Below are 12,396 nucleotides of genomic sequence, written 5' to 3' on the forward strand. Positions count from 1 at the left end.
GTAATAGACATGTTGTTTGGCTTTTGTGCGTGTTGGATTGTCGACATGTCTACTCATGTGTGTGGTTACCTTTATGTTATTGCTTGTATGCTTGTTTACCTTCTCCTTATCTTGTGGTGCATTTTGTTATTGACTTGTGCTTTAATTTAAAGGCTATGGATCTTTCTAGAACTAAGTGTCACAAGGAGATGAAGGACACTTAGTTCTATTTTTTTTCTCTCTTCCCTCCTTTCTCTCCTAGTTCTAGATCTAGAATCTAGGATCTAGATAACAAGCTAATGAAGGTTGGAATGGCACAAACTCACCTTATATAGCTACCTCCTCCAAAGAAATCAAGAGCAAAACCTTCCGCCTTAGATTTTGTATTTTTGGAGCTTTTCCCGAGCTCCTCTCGGGCAAGCACCAATGGAAGGTTGCCTGGGGAGGAAAATGAACATGAGCATTTATATTGTGCTCTGTACTAGCGAGCGACATAAGCCAACCGCCAGCACCGTGGCTCTCTGTGCTGACGGGCGACATAAGCCAACCGCCAGCACAGGTCACCCCATATGTGCTGGCGGTGGGCTTAGGTCACCCGCCAGCATAGTTGCTCTCTGTGCTGGCGGGTGATGTAACCACCCGCCAGCACAGATGGGGTAACCTATGTTGGCGGGTGCTTGCGTCATGCGCCAGCCAACGATTCTCTGTGCTGGCGGGTGCCAATCACGCCTGCCAGCATGCTAATTTTCCTATGCCAGCATAAATCGTTTCTGGCGTAGTGGATCTTCCATAATTCCATCCTTCATCCGTGTACTGTGGTCCCATAGCTCCCAGGACAAAAGGCAAATAACAATTAGACAACAGGAACTGAAATTTTATTTACAATGTAAATTCAAATTTCCACACCAAGAGGAACAAAACATCTGATTTTTCACTTTCCAGTGATAAAAGGATGGAGAAGTGCTTCTTCTACAGTTAACCTTTTTGCTGGTTCCAAGAAGAATATTTATCCAGAAGGTCTTTAAAACTGGATACTGTTTTTGGATCCTCTCCAGGAACGTTTGTAATATAAGAACCAATGCCCTTTGGTTTAATGTTAAACATTAACCTTGGCACAGGATTGTTCATCACAGGATCCTTGTCAGTGGCATGAAAATTCAGATCTCAGTTAAAGTGTGAGGGTTAAGGGTACCCACGGATCCCCACCAACCAGGGTACTGGTCGGCTCTGACAAGTGGACCCGTCCGATCATGCTGTGCGGGTCAAGGCATACAGATACGTGGAGCACAAGTCCGGAGACTGGGTTAATGGATTCTGCTCGGATATCACGGGATACTCGTTGTAAACTAACTCAGATTGCTTTCCTTGTAACAACCGATTAGGATTAGATCCTATCCAATTATAACCTTAGATCATCAGCCTATATAAAGCGGCCAGGGACACCCCCGAGGGTAACTCATCCCACCTCACCTTAACCCAACGCATCTCATATCAGCAATACAATCCACGGGAACATAGAACGTAGGATATTACTCTGCGGAGGTCCGAACCTGTCTAAACCCTACGCTTCTATGTTACCACCCATCTACAAATCTACCACTTGGGCACCCTCTACTAGGTGGATTGTCGGCACTAAATCCGACAAAGTGTGCCATCATAAAGGCACCATTGCGAAGCATCTTCCTAGGAAGGAGCCCTTCAACTCCGTATGAAGCCGAAGCATATCATTGTTTGATTTTCCTGGGAATAACACTTGTCTTGTGCTGAGGTCATATAGACAGCAACCAACTGACGACATGTCTAATGGGTGGTCATAGGGCAACCCAAGAATAATCTCTGGTTCCCGGTAGAAACGACTGACAAGATAAGGTGTAACCTCGTTCTGTCCAGCAAACATAGCGTTGCGAAAATCACACAGCTTGAGCACATTCTTAGCCTCGTTCACCAAAATATTGTCAGGTTTTATATCGCAGTGCAAAACTTTGCATTCCTTCAAGTGCTTCAGGGCGATGAAAATCTGCTTTGCATATATCCTCACCGCAGTCAGTTTAAGCCCAATATTACGACCAAATTTCTAACACCTCACGAAGATTCATATGAAGGTATTCAAGAACTAAGCGAAGATGGTTCCGGCAGTGGCGCTTGTCTTCGCGGTCTGCGCTTGTCAATTTTTCCAATATTTCAACCTCTTGCTTACCAGCCTTGTACAATGTATTATTGCTGCGAATAATTTTAATTGCAACTTTCTCTGGATCACCTTTCCCAGCTATAAGATCCTTTGCCCTTTCGATTCGGATGCAAAAATTCTTCCACCTGTAGGCACAGTGCAATGCTATTTTTGGTACAACCTGACCTCTATCTTGCCCCCTCTTATAAACTAGATTAGGTGATGGATGAGGTACGATGCTTTAGTTCCACGGCTACATTACATGGCATGGACTGAGAGAGATTTCCTTTAAAAAATGTAATCGCCCTAGCAAGAAGGGGAATAGCAGAGCAAGGTGCCATCTTTGTGCCGTGTGACTATTTCACTTGGGCGATAGATAGCTCGAATACGGAGGGTTCGCGAATTCAGTCCATAACGGTATTATATTATATTAGCCTGCTACACTGAGTTGCAGCCCATGTGATGATTTTCCCTTTTTCTTTTCGTTTTACTTTACTATTTTATTATTTCGTCCTTATCTCATTTATTTCCCTCTCGTATTTTCTTTCCTTTATTTATTATTTGTTTTGTTTTATTTTCTATTTTTTCTTTTCATATTTCTTCTATACACTTATATACCCATTACTTGGTTACTCGTCCATCATGTGTATATATATTTTGTTTGCAAAGTGCGCACATTTATTCTCTATATCCTTTTTTGTTCTTTTTTATTATTTCATTTCTAGTCCCTTTCATTTCTTTTCTTTTCTTACTTTTTATTAATTGTTTCTTTTTTATTTTTTTATCTCTTTTTTACCTTTTCTTTTGCATACTTATTTGTTCAGCCTTGTGGATACGTTTTTATTATATGTTGAACAATTTGACTATTTTGCCATTGATGTTGAATTTGTTTGTTTTATAGACTAAATTGTTCGCGTGCAAGAGTAATTTTGTTAGTGACGTGGACGTGTTTGTTCTCCATATAGAATACTATTATAGAGCTAGTTTCTCACTTGTAGATCAATTTATTATTGATGTTAAATTATTGGTCATCATGTTTAATATTTTATTCATATAAAACAACCATTTTTTTCTAATACACGCGCGTAATATTTAAAAATGTTTAAGCTTCGCAAAAGTATACATAAAAATTCATCCAAAATTATTAAGTGTGGCCTTTTTTAAATCAATATTTAATTTGGATCATTGGTTTAAGATTCTCTAAATTTACTTGCATGTGAGGTGATGTTACTAATTTTATCTATTCTTTCATGCATGTACTATTCCGTGATTATTATGTTGCTGATCGGATAAGGATCAGAAACGTGTCGGCCTCATCATGCTATAAAAGAGAAAAATGGTCACTTGAGTGATAGGTGATCGGCTAATCGCATCCATCATTGCGTGGGCGGGTCAAAGGAGTTGAGCGCTGGTTGCGTTGCTGATGCGGAATCGGAAAGCTGGAACCGGGAGCGAGACCTTGAATGGGCTACAATGAATCAGCTCTAACACTGTAGCCCATGAGCTGCAAGGTGAAGTGGGCCGAGCTTAAACTATGCTAAAAGCTGGGAATGGGGCCTTGAATGGGCTGAGCTAGGGGATAAACTATGCTAAAACATGTAGATGAGAATATACAATTGCGGGTGAGTCAGCTGCAAGGTGAAAAATTGCTGACGTGGTCTACAAATTAATGCTCATGAAATTTTCTATAAAATTTGGCAGTAGGTTTTTTCGAGTGTTTCAAGGGCATGTTGAACAATGTTGTGATATCAATATCTTTTATTGTTTCTAGCTTCGCCGTAATGTTGCATGGCTAAATATGCCATGTATACATAGCACACCTACGATAGGGCACACGGAAATTGCGCCGACCCCACTGACATTTGTACCCATAATTTCTCGTCGTATTTGGGTATTTAATGCTAGAAAAATGACCTCTCATCCCGAGGCTTAATACCGGTCACTTTTAGACACGGCACTAATATTAGCATTAGTACGGGATCCAAATTTGAAACCCCCGGATGCCCTTTAGTACCGGGTGGGGGCTCCACCCGTTACTAAAGGGTACCCTTTTAGTATCGGGTGGAGCCCTCTACTAAAGGATTTTTGTCCATGTGCCACAGGTTCTCCATCCACGCGCAAGTAATGGCCGCTCAGTGGTCGTCCTTATCCTCAGCTCTCCGCTCCGCCTCCCTCATCCTCTCCATCTGCTCCCTCTCCCTCTACCTCTCCCTCTCCACTCCAGGGGCCTCCGCTCCATCTCCTTCTCCAGGCCACCGGCTCCCTCCCTCCCTCCCTGGCCTCCCCTCTCCTCCCCCCTTCGCTCGCCCCTCACCTCGTGCCTGAGGCGAGGAGCGGCGGCGGGGCGAGGCGCGGCGGCGGCGGCCATCAAGGCGGCGGGGAGCGCCTGGCGGTGGGCGGAGGAGGTGGAGGAGAGGCGGAGGAGGGGGAGGAGGGGGCAGAGGCAGGGTGGAGGCGGAGTGAGTGGGGCGGAGGATGGGGCGGAGGAGGCGGAGGTGGGGTGGAGGTGAAGCGAGTGGGGCGGGGGTGGCGGAGGGGGCCGGTGGCGGGCGGAGGGAGGCCGGGGCCAGGGCCAGCGGGGTCCGGTGGCGGACAGAGGGCGGGGGCGGTAGCGGCGGGAGCCGGGGCCAGTGGGGGATTTATTTTTTTTAATTTTTTAATACCCTTTAGTACCGGTTATTACAACCGGTAATAAAGGACCCCCCTCGAGTACCGGATTGCTAGTACTGGTTGCACAACCGGTACTAGAAGGTGGTTACGGATCGGTACTAAGAGGCGATTTCTCCAGTAGTGTGACTAGCTAGTCTTGTGGTCCTGTGGATTGTCAGATTGTTTTTGGGATGATACAACTTTCTTAGCCAATGTCATGCTAGCTAAACCCATGGAGTTCAAGGCATATTAATTAAACCCAGCGAGTAAGGCAGACCGAGTGTTCTTTTTTTTTTCTGATTACAAGTCAAGGAGAAAGATGCACTGTTGGCTTGTTGAACGATATATCTTTTTTTTTTTCCACATACTTTTGATCCAGGTGTGTTGCTATTGCTCTGTTTTCATGGTGAGTAGGATCTTACATATTCATAATCATCCATGAAATACCCCAATACCGAATGAACAAGCTGATTGTTATTAGCATGGCGGCCTGCAATTGTTTTGTCATGTTAGTTTAGTTTTGGTTCTCATATTTTGTTTCCTCAAAGCAACATTGTGTCTAATCATGCTTCAAATAGATCATCGAATAACTATTATATTCATGTCAAATATATTTCAGAAATGGACTAGTCTCCATCCCTGTTGTACTATCCTTGGATTAGGACAATACATATGTATACCATGAACAGAAAAGTCATAGAACTTCTGCATCCAGTTACCGTAACAGTTGCAAATAAGAAATTCATAGCAACTTAAAGTGAAAATAGTTCAAAATTTCAATGCACACCACCGTGCCCTGTTCATTTGGCAACTGTTTACTTTCCAATTCGCTGACAAACATAAACATTTAATAATTCATTGCCTCCCTCTCCAATATTTGATAATAGTAGCTTGAAAGATCCAGGAGACTGACAGGCAATTAATGCATGAATGGAGTGTTGAACCCCTTTTAGGGCATACCTTCTGGGATTCGAACCCACAACCTCGAGCCTCGCGCACACCTTCCTTGCCATCCCACCTACACACCACATCTGACTATATAGGGGATGCTGTCCTTTTGTATTAACACGTGGGGATCCTTTTATCCCGGTTGGAAACACCAACCGGGATAAAAGACCCCCTTTTATCCCGGTTGGTATTACAAACCGGGATAAAAGGGTTCGAGGGATTTAGTCCTGTTCCAGTGACTTCGTTGGGGACCCTTTTATCCCGGTTTGAAACACCAACCGGGATAAATAACCCCCTTTTATCCCGGTTGGTATTACAAACCGGGATAAAAGGCTCTCGACCCTTTTATCCCGGTTGGTGTTACCAACCGAGATAAAAGGGGGGTCTTTTATCCCGGTTGGTGTTTCAAATCGGGATAAAATGCCTCTCACGGTCTTTTTTCCCCACTAGCCTTTGCAACCGGGATAAAATATCCCGGTTGGTAAGCCCCCCACCAGTGACCGAGCTTTAGTCCCGGTTGGTGCACCTTTTGTCCTGGGCCAACTTTAAACTAGGACAAAAGATGACGCATCGAAAGCCAATTCTCTACTAGTGTGCTTGGTCATTGTCCGCGTTGCTGTTTTCAGCGTTCATATGTGCTCAGTTCGCAAGCATGGTTGCATATATACGTTGGAGCTGGGCTGGAGTTCAGGTAATTGGTGACTTGACACGTCTACCCAGCTGGTGCCCTTATGTCGCCAGAAACACGCGCGAACGATACATTGAACGAAATTTCCCATGGCCTCTGGCACAAGGCATGCAGGAAGGCCATATGCATGTACATGTCTGCGTGACTACTGGGACCTGGACGGCTGGACGGCCAAAAACCGTGTGACCAGCTACCTCATCATCAGAATTAGTTTTTGCAAATATTGTTTTTAACCTTTTTTGGGCTACGTGGACGATTGCCTACTACCTACTATTTGGCAATATTGGCCCTCAGTTCTTGCTCAGTTGTCTAGAACACAACTCCCTGTTTCAATGAAAATTCCAGCCATTTGTAGGGTGGTGATGAATCTCATATAGTAGATTTTTATGCATGAGCAGAGTCATGGAGAGATCATTGTTACAATCTTCAACTACTGGAGAAGGAAAACTTCCCGAAAAGATTATAAAGGAAAACAAGAGGAGTTGATGCAACATTATTTTTTTAACCAAGGGGATAGCTATGTTGATTTATTTTTGGATGCCACAATCATACAATAACATAACCAATCCAACCAAATAACAAAAAATTTTACTGTGATTCTTTTACTATTATATATTTACAGTGACAGTGTGAGTAGTATCGACAGACGAGCTGATGATCTGTATCCTTCTTCCGAGCTAGCTTCTGTACAAATCCACCATCAGTAGAATGACGATGTACCTTTAGCTGACGAAAAAGAATTGCAGAGATGTCAGTGTTTAATTATATAAAGACCACCAAATGACACATCGATGGCAGCTGTGCAATATAGCATGGACGACGATCAAGGTTGACCTACCTTTTGGGGTTGCCTTTTTGTCTGCAGGCTGGTTCGGCTTAGACGAGACTTGTGCTGGTTCCGCTTGTTCGAAGTCCCAGTGGCGGGCACTGGACCCGATGGACCTTTAGCGCCTACAACATGGATGAACAGGACAAAAAGCAAATTAGATATGGGATTTCAGTTCGTACGTGTAGCATGAACCAACTTGTTATCTCTCGGTCAAACCATCTCCGCCAAAATCTGATCTCTACCTTTTACGGGACTTTTGTGAAAAAGTTAAAAGGCACGAAAAAGACAGCCAAAAGCAGTGAACATGAATATCCAGATACGCGCAGGACAAAAGTGTACGGCCGGGGCGGGACCAAAAGCTAGCGAGAGGCATGCATGCACGTTGATTGAGCTCGCTCCCGCCAAACATTTCTTTTTTTTTTGAAAGAACGGGCACGAGTCGGTGCCTATTTCATTGATATAGTAGGAAAAACAGAGGGAGACCCGACAGATCGGGTAGGAAAAGAAAAACAAAGGAAAGGCAAAAAGGCCAAAAAGGGACTACTCGCGTGATAGAAGAATCGCTAGATCTTTGGCCCCTGCCAGCCAAACATTTCTTTTTCCTTGCGGCGCCAAAAGTTTATCGCTTTGAAGTAAACGGGATTGGTCCCACACTCCCACATCATGTAAGGTAAAGTAATACTAACCAGGAGAGGATGCAAGCTATATTTGTGTTGATCTTTTAAATTACTAGTTAGATATCGCATCATCAGCAGAAGAAGGTGGTTTATTTGGAGGCCAAATTATTAACTTTGTGGTGACACCTCAAGCAAGATAAGTTTGGAGGAAGACATCGTCGTCAATTCATAAAGATTTTGTAAACCATTCAAATTTTTCGTTTTCATCAGATTCCTAATCTGCTTACGTGTCCCCACAATCATTTAATTAGTAAATAAACAAGTAAGTACATTGCATCTCATTTATAAGTTGTAATCAAGTAATAATAGACTTTGTTTTTATTACGTCCTACCATTTGCGTACTCTTCCCCTTTTATCTATGATTAGCATGTGAGTTGAGAATATTATTAAAATTTGGCTGTGTACGGTCACAGAGCCTTGAGATTCTCTCTTTTCTACAAAAAGTAGTAATCAAGAAAACACATTGCATCTCAATTGATTTCATGGAAAAACATGCAATTGCGTATGACTTGTTGAATACCTTCGCCTGCGTCACATTGGCAAGAGGCAGCGCGGGCAGCTTATCACCCGGCAAAGACTCTGCTGGAGTAGTAAACAGGAAGGACTGGCAGGAAATTTCATGGGCCTGAGAGAGGAAGCATTGGTCATTTGGTCTAGTCTGCACTCACCAGTCGTTATTCAACACGACATTGGCTCCTGTAACAAAAATTCAAATGAAAAGGGTTGACACCGTCTGTCACTGTCAGTCTATCACATCATTGATTGACTTCTGTTAAAAAACTAAATATTAAACTGAAGTTGTTCTCCCTGCGCTGAATCGTCAAAACCAGTTAGTTGATATAGAAACTTAATTTTTACTGGAGGAGAATCATGGATTTCAATGCTTCGAAGCATGAAGGAAAATGCGTGTCATTACACGTCTTCAGTTTCATGCATGTTCAGACATCACATAATGCGCCTTCATGCGCCATGCATGTTGTTTTTCAGGGAAAAAAAATTATCAGGATTACGTTTTCAGAAAACAGGATGAAACTGAGGTCACGGATGACCAACTAGTTCAAATTTTGAGTTTGTATTACACGCAAGGTTGTAGAACATGCATGGTAAGATCTCAGCATTAATTTGCTATATATAACAAGGTCTAAGAACCTGCCGAGAACTGCAAAGAGTTAATTTAAAATAAATTTCCACATATTTATTTATTGGTTAATTGTGGGCAATACATTACAGAGGGACAAACATTTCTCAGCTGAAATTGCAAGGTTAGTCAACAAATTTGGGGGTGATGTCCTCCTTCCCTGGTGGAATTGCGTAGTTCGAACCGATGTATGTGTGTGACTGTAGAGAATACATAGAGAAACGGGTACACCCAGCTGTACAGCAAATGGCAAGCACCAGGAAAACACGGTTTACAAGGACACCCAAATCAAGGATATTATCTGACACACACACAACTATACCTAGCTACAGAAATGCTGATCGACAGCATACTTGTACTTAAGAGAAAGATCAGTGAAAATTGCATGGTAATGCTCTAGAGAGAGGACTGAGTTATACCGAGTTTAGCTAGCTTATGGGAGAAGAATGCATGTCGACACGCCAGCCTGCTTAGCGACTTGTTAGCTCTACTAGAACACACAAAAATAACACCACAATAAATACATTTGCCATTTGGTACACATATGATATTTGCATAGGACTTCCGTGATTCTACCATGGAACTTCCATGCATGACTACTGTACCATGCAAGCCTTATTGCTATATAAGGCAATGCCCATCTGTAAAGCCATCATAGCAGCTAGCACTACTGCCTTAAACAAATCTCGACAGAGCACAGATTAAGGATCACACAGGATTCTCATATCAAGACATGTCCGGAGCCTCAACAAACACGGGAAGTAATGGTGAGCCTCTCTATCAAAATGCTCCACTGATTATTTGTCACACCTAATGTATAACGTGTTGGACGTACATGCGTACGTGCAGGGTTACATCACCCCGTGCCTCCCCAGGGAGGATCACAAACCCGTCCCGAGTACATTCCCCGACCTCATGGAGAAAACGCTCCCTCTTCTGGTTAGTATGCGTTAGGCATGAGCCTTATTTACTGTACCATATATAGTTCAAAGACTTCGACTTTGATTTCGCATATTGTTTACAACGGAAAGCAAAGCTTCCAGTGGTTCGAGCTGAGTCTCAACACTGCATGTGCGATATGCTACGGCATGCATGGATGTCTAGAGTGTTTCCATTTCTTTTGAATATATTTTTCCTGCTGCCTTTTTTCGTGGGTCCTAAGACTCTAGCAAACTTTCTTCCTCTGTTTTACCTTTTCGATACCTCCAAAAGGTCTCCATTTTATATCATCCTGAAAAGGTTCGGAGGTACTACTGTTTTGTATATGAAGTACCTAAGTACCAAATACTTAACTATAATTCTGTACGGCGCTCCTGGTACGTAAGGGTCCAAAATGAGCTGTCTTTATTTTTTTTTCTCCAAAAGATCTTCTTTTTTATTTTTTTCCTGGTATCTTCTTTTTCTCCAAAATTTTGTACCTCTTTGTACCTTTTAAGGGTCCAAAATGATCTCTCTTTATTCTTTTTCCTCCTTGTTTGATCCATTCTTTTACCTTTCACCTCTACATGCACCAAATCTTGTTCTGATAAACTATCTCCACCCCTTTTCTTTGTCACTTGTACGCAAAAAGGTATATTTTCTTTCTCTAAACGCTAGCGGTTCTGAGGCCTCACTTGACGTAATACCCTAAATTTTGTTGGGATTCTTGTTCACGCATGCAGCCCCAGGATATAACGGCATCATAAATCATGTGCCAACTACTGGTACAACAGGGCACTATCAAGCGCCTTACAATAATCAAGTTCAAGCAGGTCAGAATGGAAGCACAAACAGAAACATACAAGGTACATACTATTCGGTTCCTAGCTAGTACTTGCAGCCATTTTATAATTTTTCTAAGATATCATGTGTTCATTTGCATTTTGGCCTAGCCTGAGAAACACTAACGTTTCAAGGTTTTTTTAGCAGCTGGCGGTATGTCTTCTACTGTGCCTGCGATGGGTAGACGTTAAATTAAAATATGTGAAGAAGAAGATTTGTGTGTTTGTAAATATATTATGGTCGACTCATATGGTAGAAAGAAGAAATAAATTGTATTTTCCTTGTTTAAATTATAGGTTTGATGCATTGGTTTTATTTACAATCAGGTCCCTGAAATAATGTAAACATCCCTATACATTGATTTGTACATTGGAGCTTGTAACAGTTTTTTATCATAACTGTATGATTTCATTTTCGACTCTTATATCACGATTAAAAAGTCTTTTCAACATTCAAACTCATGCACTAAAGCTCAAAAGGCAAAAGCCTATAGTAGATGGGGTATCATGCAGGGTACCAAATATCCACGGGTGTTTTTTTTTATGCTATCTTTATGCACTTTAGATATAACTCCTATATACACACATATATGTTACGCGTCCATCTGCCAAGAAGTTGACGAGAAAATTACTTATACCGATTCTGCCATTGAAAATTTCCTCCCCTCTCTATATGCCATTCAAGTTGATTCCGTTAGTTAAGGGGGTGTTTGGATCCTTGAGCTAAAGTTTAGTCCATGTCACATCGAATGTTCGGAGGCTAATTAGGAGGACTAAACATGAGTTAATTATAAAATTAATTACACAGATGGAGGCTAATTCGTGAGACGAATCTATTAAGCCTAATCAATTCATGATTACCACATGTTTACTGTAGCATCACATTGTCAAATCATGGACTAATTAGGCTTAACAGATTCGTCTCGTGAATTAGCCTCCATCGGTATAATTAATTTTGTAATTAGTCTATATTTAATACTCCTAATTAGTATCTAAACATTCGATGCGACAGGGACTAAACTTTAATCCTGGAAACCAAACAGGCCTAAGTCACCCAGCTAGCTAGCATCATGTCGGTTTTACCGAAAATTGCCAAAATGCTCCAAGCCTTCTTTACCCCTTCATTTCAGTACTTCACTGTTGAGGCGTTGACCAAGCCACGGTGCTCCGCGTGAGGTCATTGGTGGAAATATGAGGAGTAGTCCCGGTTGGAGAGAGTCATATCTCTCGAATATCCAACCGGGACTAATCTTTTGGGACTAAAGGTCCCCTACTTTAGTCCCAGGTCACTCATCCGGGACTAAAGACCCTCTTTAGTCCTATTGGTAATACCAACCGAGACTAAAGACTTTTTTCTTTTTACCCTAAATTCTTTTCCGTATTAATGCTAATTGTTACTTCACACACACATATATATAGACACACACATACCTATACGTATACATCCTTAACATACATTATTTACATGTATATGCTCGTATTGTATGCATGTCATATATATATATATTTCATGATAGAATATGCATAATATTAATTATAACTACTATATATATGATTCTT

General features: G+C 42.0%; 1 long non-coding RNA gene and 1 pseudogene across 1 annotated transcript; one reads left to right on the forward strand and one right to left on the reverse strand.

Moving 5' to 3' along the window:
* Positions 1-910: 910 nt before the first annotated feature.
* On the reverse strand, positions 911-5,808 carry LOC117861810 (serine/threonine-protein kinase prp4-like; annotated as a pseudogene).
* A 3,922-nt stretch (positions 5,809-9,730) lies between these two features.
* LOC140223081 (uncharacterized) lies at positions 9,731-11,261 on the forward strand. Its single transcript, XR_011898520.1, has 4 exons — positions 9,731-9,843; positions 9,926-10,015; positions 10,738-10,860; positions 10,985-11,261. It is a non-coding gene; the product is annotated as an uncharacterized lncRNA (long non-coding RNA).
* Positions 11,262-12,396: the final 1,135 nt, after the last annotated feature.

This window comes from Setaria viridis, chromosome 6 (genome assembly GCF_005286985.2).
Source record: "Setaria viridis chromosome 6, Setaria_viridis_v4.0, whole genome shotgun sequence".
NCBI lineage: Eukaryota > Viridiplantae > Streptophyta > Magnoliopsida > Poales > Poaceae > Setaria > Setaria viridis.